The 16,225-nt window shown below is 38.8% G+C and overlaps 1 protein-coding gene and 1 non-coding gene across 5 annotated transcripts in view; one reads left to right on the top strand and one right to left on the bottom strand.

Moving 5' to 3' along the window:
- FRMD5 (FERM domain containing 5) overlaps positions 1-16,225 on the bottom strand; it is a 344,971-nt gene that overhangs the window by 294,425 nt on the left and 34,321 nt on the right. The window lies entirely within an intron of this gene.
- TRNAG-UCC lies at positions 13,687-13,759 on the top strand. The gene has a single exon. It is a non-coding gene; the product is annotated as a tRNA-Gly (tRNA).

The following is a 16,225-nucleotide window of genomic DNA, read 5'->3' as shown; positions in this document are numbered from 1 at the left end:
TCACCACTGTTTCACTCATGGGACTTCATGTGATACAAAGCTTTAAGCTATCAAGTGTCTTGGGCCCAGAGGACTTGGTGGTTCAGGCACCCTAAAAGATCCTAGATGATAACAACTTCTCTTCACAGGTACAACCTGAGCTAAATGGTTTCTGTGGACTAGATTGAAAACATAACCACCATTTAGTGCAAATCTATTTCAAACACATTTTCCCATAAGCAACTGACTTTTTTTTCTTTTTGTTGGCTGCGTTGGGTCTTCGTTGCTGCGCACGAGCTTTCTCTAGCTGCAGTGAGCGGGGGCTACTCTTCGTTGCGGTGCATGGACTTCTCATTGCAGTGGCTTCTCTTGTTGCGGAGCACGGACTCTAGGCGTGCAGGCTTCAGAGTTGTGGCACGTGGGCTCAGTAGTTGTGGCTCGTGGGCTCTAGAGAGCAGGCTCAGTAGTTGTGGCACACGGGCTTAGCTGCTCCACAGCATGTGGGATCTTCCCAGACCAGGGCTCGAACCCGTGTGCCCTGCGTTGGCAGGGGGATTCTCAACCACTGTGCCACCAGGGAAGTCCCCAGCAACTGACATTTGAATGCTTGCATAATTCATAAATATTCCACTGTTATATTTAAGACATTCCATTCATTTTCTCCAAACAAAATCCTTTTAGAAGGGGAACTTGCAACAGAGTGAGTCAAGTTCATATGACGTCCAAGCCTTCCAAACTGTGAGAAGACTGAGGAAGCCCATGCTTGTTCCCTTACTGTGGCAGGCTGCAAAGAAAGCTGATCTTTGTTGGAAAGCAAGAGAGGAAAAGAGTTTTGGTTGAAACCTGATGAGAGTCACACCATCACAGACTGATGAATTTATCCCAATAAGTTGTTCTGGAGGCAGAAAACTCTTACTCTTTTCAGTTTACTAAGATTTACAATAAAAATATCTGGAGTAGACTCCCACGAAGATATATAAACTACAGCAGTTTACTTCTCTGGTTTTGCTGCTTCACTACTGATTTTGGTTCACAGACCTACCCATAGAGGCCTCCTGCAAACATCTGTCCTGCAGTCCTAATGCTCCAGGCCATCAGAGAGCTGGCAGATAGCTGTACAGAACTGAGCGCACCAACTACTCACCATAGGCTAAGGTGGGAATGAGAAATGATTATCCGTTATGGCACCATCACCTTGGGTGCTCATTAGCACTTAACTCTGTAAAATCCAGCATCTCTATGGGGAGGGGGAAGGATGAGCTGTGACAAAGCGAGAGAGAGGCATGGACATATATACACTAACTAACGTAAGGTAGATAGCTAGTGGGAAGCAGCTGCATAGCACAGGGAGATCAGCTTGGTGCTTTGTGACCGCCTGGAGGGGTGGAATAGGGAGGGTGGGAGGGAGGGAGACACAAGAGGGAAGAGATATGGGAACATATGTATATGTATAACTGATTCACTTTGTGATAAAGCAGAAACTAACACATCATTGTAAAGCAATTATACCCCAATAAAGATGTTAAAAAAAAAATCCAGCATCTCTTTAAAATCGCTGTTTCAATTAGTATATTACTTTTCACTATTGCATTTGCTAGAACAAGAGTTTCATAAACGTGGTACTCTTATATCACTAAAACTACCAGGGCTTAATTGCTGGTAAGGGTTTAGAATAAGGTTTGGCAGGAAAGGTAAGTGGAAACATAGATGAAACATACACTACAAAACACAAAATTTGGGAGTGAAATCCATTTCAGTGTAAAACTTATCTGAACAGGACTTCAGTTCTAAGAAACCCAATCCTAAAAGTCACTACTTAGAGTCTGGGATTCGTCAGCATGTTACTCACAGTTACAGTTCTGATCACACACTAGCAGTCCAATTATGTTTAATAAGCCACAGGGACACATGGTTACCAAGGATAATTCTGCCAAACTGAATGAGAAAGTTCAATATTTAACACATGGAATTTAGTGAACACATTTGGCCACTAATAAAATATAATTGGCTCCTTGTCTTTCATTTTAATCATCTCTATTAGAAAAAAAATACATCATACTAAAGAAGTTTACCATACGGAAATGGCAACTTAAAATTTAATGCTCTATTACCATGTAAAAAATTAATACATTATGATTTCACACACTGAGAATGGAATTGAATTTTCACTATGATGTGAACTTAACTTGAAATAACTTTGTCTTTTAACATGACTTAGAAAACAGGTGTTAAGAACAGACCAACCAATACAGTACACAAGTTTTTAGTTTTCCCTAATCACCATGTTACTTCTTTATCTGCTTACATGTTTGGCTACTTAGGGAACCAAAGCTTTTTCTTTGAGATTAATTTGGATTTTAATCATACTCAATAGTGTAAAACAGTATTTATGATTTATAATCAGAGCAGATTTATAAGATGCTTCTGAGTGAAAATTGCTTGGTATATACTGCTAATTAAGTTTTAGTGAACTGTTTTCATTGCAAAACAGGCAACACTTTATGGATAAAGCCTTTATTGCAACCACTATACAATGTCTTTTCTGTTTGACATTGAAATTCTGATAATTCATACTCTGATGCATTATAGAAAGGGCCTGTATGAAGCAAATTCTATAAATTTATGACAACTTTGAAAGATGAAAAGCCCTAAATACCTCATAGAAAAATTCTAGAAATCACACAGCTCTTTCCTAATTGTTTTCAAAGGCTGTTTCTTAGATCTTCTGGACTCTATAAAATCCTTATTTACCCTCTATCCCATTCCAAGAGAAGATAATAACACACAGTATTGACTACGGTTCCTTCAACAATGAAATCCAAACTAAAATAGCTTCTGTGAAATGAGAGTCCAATACTTGGTACTTACTACTCTCTGATTCCTGGCTCACACCCTTGTTGTCCTCACATCCCATCATACTGAAGAGCACGACCACTTAGAAATCTTTCTCAAACTGTGCTCCTTGGAACAATGGTATTCCACAAAAATGTGTGTTCAACATAATAGATGTTAGCAATGTTTATTTTTAAATTTATTTTAAATATATCTAGGCAAAACGGTAAACACCTTTACACAGTTATTGTCGTACATAAATCTTTAAGAAACAATGCACAACCCAAGAGAAATAAAAACATATGCTAGCACACAAAAACTGATGCACAAATGTTCATGGCAGCATTACTCATAATTATGCCAAAAAGTAGAAACAAACAAAATGCCCATCTTCTGATGAAAGTGTAAATAAAATGCGGCATATCCATACAACAGAATATTATTCAGGAATAAAAATGTATGAAGTACAGGATACATGCTGAAATATGGAGGAACCTTGAAATCATTATGTTAAGTGAAAGAAGCCAGTCACAAAGGACTTCATATTGTATGATTCCATTTAGATGAAATGTCCAGAATAGGCAAATCTATACAGAAAGAATGTAGATTAGTGGTTGCCACGGGCCCAATGGGTCAGGGAGGAGAGTCCTGAGAGGAGGGGTTGGGTAGTGACAGCTAAGCAGAGCAATTCTTTTTCGCACAATGAAAACATTCTAAAATTGATGTGGTGATGGATATACAACTCTGTGAATATACTAAAAGTCACTGAATTGTACACTTTAAAAGTGTGAATAGTGTAGTATGTGAATTATGCCTCAGTAAAGCTATATGTAAAAAGAAAAATAGGTATTTGAACAGATTCTTCACTAAAAAGACATCCATAAACATATGAAAAGATGTCCAATTTTATTAGGTATCAGAGAAATATAAAATTAACACGAACATGAGACACCACCACAGACCTACCAGAACAACTAAAATAAAAGATGGATAATAACATGTGTTGGTGAGAATGCAGTGTAGCAGACATACACCACTGAAAAGAACTTAAATTGTAAAGCAACATAGGAAAGCTTTGGTAGGATCTATTAAAGTTGAATATAAATATACTGTATGACCTAGCAATTCTACTCCTAGATATATATACCATGTATACACACCAAAAAATACGTATAAGAATATTCATAGCAGGATTATTTGTAATAGCTCTAAAAAGAGAATATCCCAAAAGTCCATAGAAAACTATGGTATATTTATACACTGCAATACAACACAGTAATTAAGATAAACTACAGACATATACAACATAGATAAATTGGACTAATATTACATTGAGGATAAAAACAGATACAAAAGAACACATAATAAAATAATTTAAAATGGGCGAAAGTGACGTTTTATTGGAAATTATGATAGCGATTACCTTTTGGTAGGAAAAAAAGGCAGTAATGGGGGAGAAGGATGAGTCATGAGGAAGGCTTCTCAGGGTATTGGTAATATTTTGTTTCTTGATCTGGGTGCTAGTTACATGGATATGTTTACTTTGTGATAACTCATCTAGTTATATATTTATTATTTGTACTTTCCTATATAAATATATATGTATAAAAAATACTGTACTTTGGTTTAAAAGTTTATTTTTAAAATGTGAGGGAGAAAAAGAAATGGTACACAACAGCAAAATAACTGACAATGCCAAGAAAGTTTGACCTGTCTTTTACCCAGAGTATTTTCCAACAAACAGTTACACAGAACATGTATTGCCAATCAAATAAATGCTGGTCTATGTTGTGAATCCTGTCATTTTGTTTCAGCATATATTTGTGATATTTTATTTATTACATTGAATATTTATACCACTCTTAGTTATTCCCCACAGACCTATGGCTAGTTCATAATCCATACATGATGACCCAAGCGAGCAAAAAGCCAGACCCCTTCAATGTGAAAGTAATAATCATAGCACTTGGTTTCTAAAAAATTGGAAGGTGAGCTGTCCAACATGAAACAATTTATGATTTTCAGAGCTGCATACTTCAAGAGCAGTAGATGATTGTAAACCTGCAGTTCATGTTCTCCCCTTTGTTATAAAAATCTTTTCTGAAATGTTCTTATGCTGTAAGAAAACACTCTCGGGATTTCCCTGGTGGTCCAGTGGTAAAGAATCCACCTTCCAATGCAGGGGATGCGGGTTCAAGCCCTGGTCGGGGAACTAAGATCCCACATGCCACAGGACAACTAAGCCTGCACGCCACAACTACTGACGTCGCACGCCTCAATGAGAGAGCCTGCGTGCCACAAACTACAGAGCCCACGCTCCCTGGAGCCCGCACACCACAACTAGAAAGAAAAATACCTGTGCGCCACAACTAGAGAGAAGCTCGCATGTCTCAATGAAGACCCCGCGCGCTGCAACTAAGATTCCCACAAAAAATAAAAGAAAATAAATTTTACAAAAAGAAAACACTCCCAACAAAATTAATGAATAGGTTTGATGCTACATCTGCTATGAGAATCAGACTGAGCAACATGGTTCCTAAGAGTAAACAGTGGATATGTATAAAATACAAAAATACTGTTTTCATTTTTAATGTGGTTTTTAGGTTATATTTCAAAACCAAAAAAAACTATAAAATATTTTTATCTTGCAATATTTTAATTATTTTTGTTCTTAATTAAACTTTTTGCTTGTGGACTAACACTATATATTTATAACAAAGAAAACAGCAAAAGATTCAAATTCTGATCATTTCTTGCAATAACTAACTCCTCTGTAAAATAGTTTTGCTATATGTCAATCCATGCATTAATTATACATCTCATATATTTCATTTTTACATTTTAAAATGTTCCATGGTCAACATGTTTGGGAAACTCTGACCTAGAATTATCTTCTCAATTTTAAAATATCCCTAAACCTGCATCCATAATAACATTCTATGGTCTCAAAAGGTTAAACTTTTTAAATTCACTAACTTAATCCCTCCCCCACTTTTTTACAGTGACCATTGTCTAGATGCAGTAAGGAGTGTAATGAAATATGCAGAAAGTTCTCCAAAGGAAAGGAGAAAAAAAGAGTTGATAGTAATGATAAACAGTATACTATCATAAAGGCAGAACCACTGAGGCAAAGATGAAAACCTTAAGTGTATCGAAAAAGACCATGTTTTGTCTCAATGGACAAAAGCCAGTCAACTAAATGCCCAACTGCAAAAACAAAGCAAAACAAAAAGTACATGTACAAATAATTTTTTAAACTGTAAATATGGGTCATCAAAGATTGTTCTTTAAAAAGTAAGCACAGGGCTTCCCTGGTGGCGCAGTGGTTGGGGGTCCGCCTGCCGATGCAGGGGACACGGGTTCGTGCCCCGGTCCGGGAGGATCCCACATGCCACGGAGCGGCTGGGCCCGTGAGCCATGGCCGCTGAGCCTGCGCATCCGGAGCCTGTGCCCCGCAACGGGAGAGGCCGCGGCAGTGAGAGGCCCGCGTACCGCAAAAAATAAAAAAATAAATAAATTTAAAAAGTAAGCACAAAGTTCAGGATTTTGTAGTAGCTTTGGCACTCAAACTTTCCTTTGAGGTTCACATATTTGACTTTTATATGTGTTTCCAGTAACACATAATGTATTAAAGTTGAAGAATACCTATATGCCCCAGGTAGGCTCTTGCTTCTGAAGCTAAGGCACATTCTTCCCCTGCTATTTGGAAATATGAAAATGGGATTTTGTTTGGCACTGTGATAAACACTGGGAAAACATCTTTTAAATTGACACTTCTAGATATGCAAGAAACTAGTAACATTAGTTGCCACTGAGAAAGCAAGCTGGGAGACGAGAGGTCAGGGATGGGACAGAGATCAACTTTTCATTCTATTCTCAAATTTTCAAATGTCATTATGATTACATCTTCTACATCATGTTAAACATACACAATAATTTTTGCACACATTATTTTTATGTTGAGCTGAATTCAAATGCCTTCAGATACGTTTCATTCCTAAGTCTCTGCATGAAGCCTCCTTTCTTCAGAAGTCCCCATCCTCAACCTCTATTTACAAAGCACAGTTCATGTCAACAAACACTTAAAGGATCCAAAGCACTCCCCACTGGCCAAATGTTCAAGAATAATCCATCAGCATCAGTGTAAGACATATTCTATATTTGTGATCTATGAGGTTCCCTCACATTAAGGACTAAATCTTCAGAATTACTCCTCTTTAAATAACTGTGGATCATTTGATTATATCAAAGTCCTAATAGATGTTTAAATTATTCGTACCACTATAGTACCCTGCAGGCAGCAGTGCCTACATGCTTTCTTTCTTGAAAAGCATTTCGTCTAAATTATACACATTTTCAGATAAATAAATCAACAAAATTACAACATCAGCTTTGTTCAGAAAATATAGAACATCCCTAAACCAAATGCTTTTGCTAAGCATGCTAGAAGAAAGGATCCATGTTGAACACCCTTCTTCTGAGTTGTTACTTACTTTTGAAATGACATCTTTGGCGAGCAAAAGACATTCAGTTACATCAATGCACAATGTGGCCCTAAATTACTAGTGGGTGAATTAGGCTAAATTCTTAGACGCAGGCATTTTACAACGACAATCAGGTTGTTTTATCGGTATTTAAGTTAGAGAGCTAAAAAAGAAAAAAAAAAGAATCTAAGTAACAATGATGACTTTAAAAGTCCTAAACAGGTAAGTCACACTACCAAGGCACTACTCTTTCAATGTGCTGAAACAGAAATTTCTAAACGTATTGTGTGAAAAACAATGACTGCAAAGTCATTTATATCATAAATTGCAAATCCAAAATACCACTAGTTCTACAATATGCAAATGTACCATATAATTTCACTTTAAATTACTCTCACTTCCTTTTTCCACTGGACTCCAAACAGGAAAGAAAATAAAAGAGTACAACTCAAGAGCTGAAAGAAAAAGAAAATGCAGGAACCTCAATCAGATCTGCATGACTCATGTTGTGCCAACTGCAAATTTCTGATTTCAAGCCTTTAAAAAAAAGAAACTTCAAGGACCCTTCAAATTATGTTCAAGTCAGATGCTTGATTAGACAATTGAATCACTTTACTGGACTTCATTTTTTTTTCTTGATTCAGATCTCTTCTCTTGCTGCCACAAATATGTTTGTTCAGTGTAAATGGAGTGATGAAGATTGACCTTTCTAGCTGAGCAGCTGGCTGAACAGGATTTTAAATGGTATGCTTAGCATTTTACTCCACTCAATTTAAGGCAAAAGGAAGTGAAATAAAAGTGCATGAATGATAGATCCACATATCTAAGTTTTATTCTAGGAATTTTTCTTTTTAAGATGTTGGGGGTAGGAGTTTTATTAATTAATTAATTTTTTTGCTGTGTTGGGTCTTCGTTTCTGTGCGAGGGCTCTCTCTAGTTGTGGCAAGCGGGGGCCACTCTTCATCGCAGTGCGCAGGCCTCTCACTATTGCGGCCTCTCTTGCTGCGGAGCACAGGCTCCAGACACACAGGCTCAGTAGTTGTGGCTCACGGGCCTAGTTGCTCTGCGGCATGTGGGATCCTCCCAGACCAGGGCTCGAACCCGTGTCCCCTGCATTAGCAGGCAGATTCTCAACCACTGCGCCACCAGGGAAGCCCTTATTCTAGGAATTTTGGAGCCTCTGTCCCACTCCTTCTGACAAAGCATCTCACATCAGGGTGAGGTATAACCGGAAGTGAAACGTTGAACTACCACCATGAGAAGTTAGGGACGCCATAACAGAATTAGTAGTGGCTCTGTCTTTTAAGAATTGTCCCTGTCTATTTTTCTGTCCTCGGAAAAAAAAATTGGACAGAAGGAAAAAAAGAAATTGCTGTGCCGTTAAACCCTGCCTAGTACCTTGACTCATTCCAGTGTCTTCTCTCTGATTTTCCATCCAATAGCACCAAAATAAGACATCCATTTCCTTCTTTTATACCTCATAACCTGACAAAAAGCAGTCTTGGAAACTCACTATTCTGGATACTGAAGACCACACATATTATACTTTCAGCATTTTGTAATATTTTTACTCTCCCTAATTCTCATCCCCCCTTACCCAGTTACTGTATACTCCTAACTCAACCCATCACTCACCCATTAAAATCATAAGTATAGGAGACTATGTCTAACTGCCTGAGAAATTACATACTCAAAGCAGCCCTCAAAAGCAAATTTCCATGAATATCTAATGAAAAGGAGAAAGAGCCTATATTTATGAAATTTCTTTTAGACCTGCTACCTGATTTTCATTCAATGCTAGCATGTGAGCAAGTGCTAATTTGCCTAGCTGATAGGAAGCTGAGTCCAATCGTTTATTCACAGCAGGCACAATGCTAGAAGCTAAGGATGCAGAGAAAAAAGACTCTATTCATAGTCAGACTTCTCATTCAAAGACCTCAAAGTCTAGTGGAAAAGAGCCTCATAAGCCAACAATCATAATATTGTAGATGTGTCATGATAGGTGTATGTCCAGAGTGGCATGGGAAGACAAAAAAGCATACACCAAACTCAAGTCTAAGGAATCGTGGAAAGTTTCTCAGACAAGGTGGCATTTGATTCAAGTCTGGAGAGATCCTTAGGAGGAACAGGGGTGGGAGTGGAGGGACACGGCATTCTACTTAGAGGAAGCAGCATGTAAAAGACACAGCAGTTCAGGGAATTCTCTGGCGGTGCCATGGTTAGGACTTCACGTTTCCACTGCGGGGGGCATGGGTTCCATCCCTGGTTGGGGAACTAAGATCCCACGTGCCATGCAGTGAGGCAAAAGAGACACAGCAGTTCTGTTTGGGACAATGAAAGAGTTCTGGAAATAGACAGTGGTGATGGTTACACAATATTGTGAAGGTACTTCATGCCACTAAATTGTACATTTAAAAATGGTAAATTTTATGTTATATATATTTTATTAAAAATTTTTTAAAAGACACAGATGTCTGAGAGAGTAGAAACACCAAATAAGGTATCTATAGAGAGACTGAGTGGCAGGGAAAAGGATGGAGCTGTATCAAGGCTAGACCCTAAAGGGCTATGTGTTCCATGCTAATGGAATGTGGAAGCTAACTCAGAAGAGGAGAAAGACTTGGAAGCTTCATGAATGATTAGGAGGCTATTAATATAATCCAGATGAGAAATGAAGGCCTGAACTCTGGAGAGGCAGTGGAGACAAAAAGGATTAACAGATTTCCAAGACTGAAAGACAAAAGAATAAAGAAAATTTGGAGGCTAAATGTGAGCGATCGGGATGAGTCTGGAATGCCTCAGGTTTCTGACTGGAACAAGGAGGCAGATGATGATGCCATTCACCCAGAGAGTGAAAGCAGGTGGACTGGGCAGCACGGTAACTTCTGCTGTGATCTTCCAAGTTTGAACCCTTGTGAATAAAGGATGAAGACCAGCAGTTAGAGGAATTGCAGGATTTCTTAAGTAGGTCTGTGGACTTTTGCAACAAAGCCCAGCTCTGTGGAGGAAGCCACTTTTCCCCACCTCTGAAAAGAACAAGCAATTCTCTGGCACACCAGAATTAAGGGATTTGATAGACTCATGCTGAATAGAGGCAGCTTCTCTGTCAAGGCCCTGAGGTTCTCAGCAGTACCTTCAGTGAGGCTCATCAAGGGTAGCATCTATCAACAAGGATGAGCCAAAGACGAATAATATGGCACATTTAGGACTCTCAGAAATAACTGGGAGGTATTACAGGATAGACCAGAATCTGACAGGTTGGTAAGAAGGAAAGGGCAAGATGGGTTATTATCATTGGGAGAACATAAAAAGGACCTGTTTCATTCTTCCAGGCTACTGAGGCCTGGAGCTTACCAGTTAATACACATTTTAGAAAAGTGATACCATGTTATTCACTAACCCATCTGTAGACCACTCTTGGACATTCAGCAACATGGTGAGCATCTATGTCATAACATTCTTCCATAACTTCATACTTAAGGCTAAATAGTATCTGAGAATATATCATGATTTATTCAATCAGTCCCCTATTGTTGGACATTTAGGTTTGAATGGAGCTTTTCAAACTATTAAATATTAAATCCATGATCACCAATTAAGCACATTTTCATGACAACTAGGAATATCTAAGCATTTTGTTTGAAGATTCTTTGTCCATAAAATTCTCTTTGGATTTTTGTTTAAAAAAAAAACAACTTGTAAAAAAAAACCCTATATAACCAGCTAAAAGAATACAAAGCAATTTACCAGCCCTGATTTTATAAGAAGAAAGTAAATTGCTCACTTGTGGAGGGGGTGTTAATTTTATCAAGCCACTAGCGTACCATATTGCACAATGGAAGAGGCAGGTAATTTGCTAAAGGACACCCTGGTGGCACAAAAGAATAAATACATCTCTAGTAAGTGAACCATGTGCTCTTTGTCAGCAGGATCAAATGTATTGTTTTTTATCTCCTTTACCATCCCATGGATGCTTATCGGTCCCTTCCTGAGGTGGCAACACATGTAGGCAAAGACGCCTCTACCTGTGCCCATGCTATTCCTTCTACCTGTAATGTCCCACAGCTCCCCCAATTTCTTTTCTTTTCTTTTAAATTTATTTTTGGCTGCGTTGGGTCTTCGTTGCTGCACCTGTGCTTTCTCTAGTTGCCGCGAGTGGGGGCTACTCTTTGTTGAGGTGCGTGGGCTTCTCATTGCGGTGGCTTCTCTCGTTGCAGAGCACAGGCTCTAGGCCCACGGGCTTCAGTAGTTGTGGCACGCAGGCTCAGTAGTTGTGGCTCGCGGGCTCTAGAGCGCAGGCTCAGTAGTTGTGGTGCACGGGCTTAGTTGCTCCACGGCATGTGGGATCTTCCCGGACCAGGGCTTTAACCCCTGTCCCCTGCATTGGCAGGCAGATTCTTAACCACTGTGCCACCAGGGAAGCCCTCCCCCAATTTCTGTGCCCAAACAGCTCCTACTTACTATTCAAGACAGTTCAACTGTTACTTCTCTAGAAAGTCTACCCTGACCAGTCTCATGCTGAGCCAAGTGTCCCAAAGTATCCTGTCTATACCTCTGAATACTTAGCACAGTTTATTATGGTGTTTGACATTCACCCACCTAATCATAAGCCTGTTTAGGCTAAGACCTTGGCTTTCACTGTAACACCCTCAGGGTCTAGCACATTGCTTCATTAAATGATTGCCAAAAAACATGCTATGACTTAAAGAGCACCACAAAGTCTCACCTGCATATCAATACTCTTACCCACCAGTAATGCTTTCTATTGAGAGTAATTGAGCAACATGCCTAGCTAAAAAGGTTATGTACAGTTTTCTAATAAAATAAAACACAATAATTTTACAATGCATAATCATTGCTGTGATGCATGGTAATTAAGCAAACAATAAGTGATTGTATAAATTACTACCACTGGTAATTTCCAGGAAGGCACTGGGATGTTATACGGTGATCAACTTCTTTCTCCATCAAAGATGGGACTGATCTTAACTAGTTCTGCTTCTATTTAAATGTCCCAAACTCTAAAACTGCCCTCTACTCCACCATACCTTCCCCTCCTTCTACACACTCTCCACTACAATGATTATTTTCTCTGGATATGGGATTCAGCTGAGAGACTGCTTTCTGTGAATCTGTAATGAACTGTCTGTCACCTTTACAAGCCTCACGTTCTGCCATTCCTTCCTGGGATTTTTAGGTAGACACACTTTCTTAAAGGGTTATAAGAACCTCAGACTCCTCTTTTCCTTCCCTACTTGAAGTGTCTTTTTTTAGTAAATAGGTGCAATAGGTTGAGTGGTATGAATGAAGAAAACCTGTCCTGCCTCAAAATCTCTCCCTTAGATTACAAAGCATTTCCATCATTTACACCTTCATTTAAGTTAACAAATAAACACATATACACACACCTCCTGCCACCAAAAGCAAACTAAGCAAAATAGGTTTATTGGTCACTTAGGTGGTTGAAAGAAGCTGACAATTAATCATACTGGGGGAGAGTTTCGAGGGAAAGTGAGGAAGAGGAGGAGCAGTGGGAACTCTTTTTTTTTTTTACATCTTTATTGGAGTATAGTTGCTTTACAATGGTGTGTTAGTTTCTGCTTTATAACAAAGTGAATCAGTTATACATATACATATGTTCCCATATCTCTTCCCTCTTGCATCTCTCTCCCTATCCCACCCCTCCAGGCGGTCACAAACCACTGAGCTGATCTCCCTGTGCTATGCAGCTGCTTCCCACTAGCTATCTACCTTACGTTTGGTAGTGTATATATGTCCATGCCTCTCTCTCACTTTGTCCCAGCTCACCCTTCCCCCTTCCCATATCCTCAAGTCCATTCTCTAGTAGGTCTGTGTCTTTATTCCTGTCTTACCCCTAGGTTCTTCATGACATTCTTTTTCTTAAATTCCATATATATGTGTTAGCACACGGTATTTGTTTTTCTCTGTCTGACTTACTTCACTCTGTATGACAGACTCTAGGTCTATCCACCTCATTACAAATAGCTCAATTTCATTTCTTTTTATGGCTGAGTAACATTCCATTGTATATATGTGCCACATCTTCTTTATCCATTCATCCGATGATGGGCACTTAGGTTGTTTCCATCTCCAGGCTATTGTAAATAGAGCTGCAATGAACATTTTGGTACATGACTCTTTTTGAATTATGGTTTTCTCAGGGTATATGCACAGTAGTGAGATTGCTGGGTCATATGGAACTCTTGTAATGAGGCAACAAGAGAGTGCTGGCGATGAGAGAATAAGGGATGACAACAGAAAGAGGAAGGAAACTGTGTGGAGCCCAAAGATTCACTTCGAATTTCAGTCTACAGCTGCCCAAGCATCCCTCCTTTCTTTCCCTCTTTTCTAAAAGCCAACTTCCAGGAATTCCCTGGTGGTCCAGTGGTTAGGACTCTGCACTTCCACTGCAGGGGGCACAGGTTCGGTCCCTGTTTGGGGAGCTAAGATCCCACATGCCGCATGGCACGGCCAAAAAAAAAAAAAAACCAGAAAGAAAATGGGGACAATACCACCTGCTCTCAGACCAAGAGAAGTTAGGTGATTGCCCAGGAATACATTAACATTACCTCATCAGTCTAAGAGGTGCACTTAAAATACAAGTCCAAAGTTCAATCTTCTTCACCATGATTGAAATATTTCAGATTGAAAGTAAATTCTGGTACACAAATGTTCATAGCAGAACATAACAGCCAAAAAGTGGAAACAATCCAGTGTCTGCCAAACGATGAGTAGATGAACAAGATGTAGTATATCCATACAATGGAATATTATTCAGCAATAAAAAGGAATGAAGTACAACAATGTGAACGTACCTAATGCCACAGAACTGTACACTTAAAAATTGTTAATATGATAAAATTTGTATTTTTTATGTTTTACCACAATTTTTTTTTAAAGAAATGAAGTACTGATACATGCTACAAGCAGGTGAACTTTGGAAACATTATGCTAGTAAAAGAAGTCATTCACAAAAGGCCACATACTACATGATTCCATTTGTATGAAATTTCCCAAACAGGCAAACTCATAGAGATGGAAAGTAGATAAGTGGTTGCCAGGAGCTGGTGATAGGAGGGAATGGGGAGTGACTGCTAATAGGTAAAGGGTTTCTTTTGGGGGTGGTGAAAATAAAAATATAAAGTGGAAATAGACAAACAACTTTGTGGATATTCTAAAAACCAGTGAACTGTACTCTGTAAAAGGGTGAATTGTATGGTAACTAAATTACGTCTTTTATATTTCACTTTTTAAAAGGCAAATGCTAGTAAACAAAGTGTGCTGATATATATCTGGGACATTTAAGAACATTTAGAAAGTCAGGATTAAGGTAAGACCTCAGAAAGTGCATAAATATCTATTTGTATATGGGAAAACAGCAGTAAGTTACAAACACGACCAACATCATGAAACTAACAACAAACACATTGTTCAGAAAAAAAGTAAGATTGCCAAGATGCTAACTAAATCCACATAAAGTGAAACGTCCAAGTGTTCATTCTTAACCAGATCTGAAAGAGAAGAAAGTGAATGTCTCATGAACAGAACTTTTGCAGGGTCTCACGTTAGGGTCAAAAGCTGCTGTCTCCCTCTCCTCTCCACTGTGCTAAGATTTTTAACAAGGCCTCTTCTCTTGTTGCATGGGGTGAATGTGCAGCTGATTAGAGGCCCTGAAGGTTGCCTAGTCAAGTGCCTCCACTTCATGTCATAAGAGCCAAATTAAATGTCGACAGACATCATTATCCATTTTTAACCCCACATTCTCTATCTCTGCCTTTCTTCCAGCAAGAAGTCTTTCAAACCTGCATGCTCCATTTTATGCTGCTCCTTAACCTGGGCACCGTCTCTTAGGAAAGCAAGACAAGAGGCTTCTCTATCTCCTGCTCCTCACTATCCTCTCCACCTTTCATTTCTACAGCCTCACTTCCTTCCACACAATGTCTACCCACCCCCATCATGTTTTCTTTGGTTTCCCGGAACATCCTTCCTTACTAGTGCATGTATGTGGTGGTCATCTTAGCAGATTGCGAGAAGACAAGTCCAAGATTTTTCTCATTTCAACGTCTGATATAATAGTCTACTAATGCACTTCCAAATGATGATCTAGCCTGAGATTCCAGCACTTGATCACGGTACACTCTCTTTGTGTACTGATTATTTTTGTATCTTTAATCACACTTTTTTGGTTATAGAAAAATATACTTTTTCTAACTTTTATGGATTTGTTTAACAACATTTACTGACTACTCACCATGTTTGAAGCACATATTATTGGTCATTCTTTGCAGATTCAGAATTATTCTTTAAACTAAAATCAGCCTACATTATTGAAAAAGCAAGAAATAAGTGCTGGTGAGGATGTGGAGAAAAGGGAATGTCCCTTCATGCACTGTTGGTGGGAATGTAAACTGAAGTAGCCACTATGGAAAACAATATGGAGACTCCACAAAACATTAAGAACAGAACTACCATATGACCCAGCTATTCCACTTCTGGATATTTATCTGAAGAATACAAAAAAAATTCAAAAATATGCACCCCTATGTTCATGGCAGCATTATTTACAATAGCCAAGATATGGAAACAACCATATGAATGGATAAATTTATCCATTTATGATGGATAAATAAGATGTGGTATATATCAATGGAATATTACTCAGCCATAAAAAGGAACAAAACAGTTATTTGTAGTGAGGTGGATGGACCTAGAGACTGTCATACAGAGTGAAATAAGTCAGAAAGAGAAAAACAAATACCATATGCTAACACATATATATGGAATCTAAAAAAAAAAATGGTCATGAAGAACCTAGGGGCAAGACGGGAATAAAGATGCAGACCTACTAGAGAATGGAGTTGAGGATACGGGGAGGGGGAAGGGTAAGCTGGGACAAAGTGAGAGAGTGG

The sequence above is a fragment of the Phocoena sinus genome, chromosome 2, assembly GCF_008692025.1.
Source record: "Phocoena sinus isolate mPhoSin1 chromosome 2, mPhoSin1.pri, whole genome shotgun sequence".
NCBI classification, from domain to species: Eukaryota; Metazoa; Chordata; class Mammalia; order Artiodactyla; family Phocoenidae; genus Phocoena; species Phocoena sinus.
This window is presented reverse-complemented; position numbering and strand designations above follow the sequence as displayed.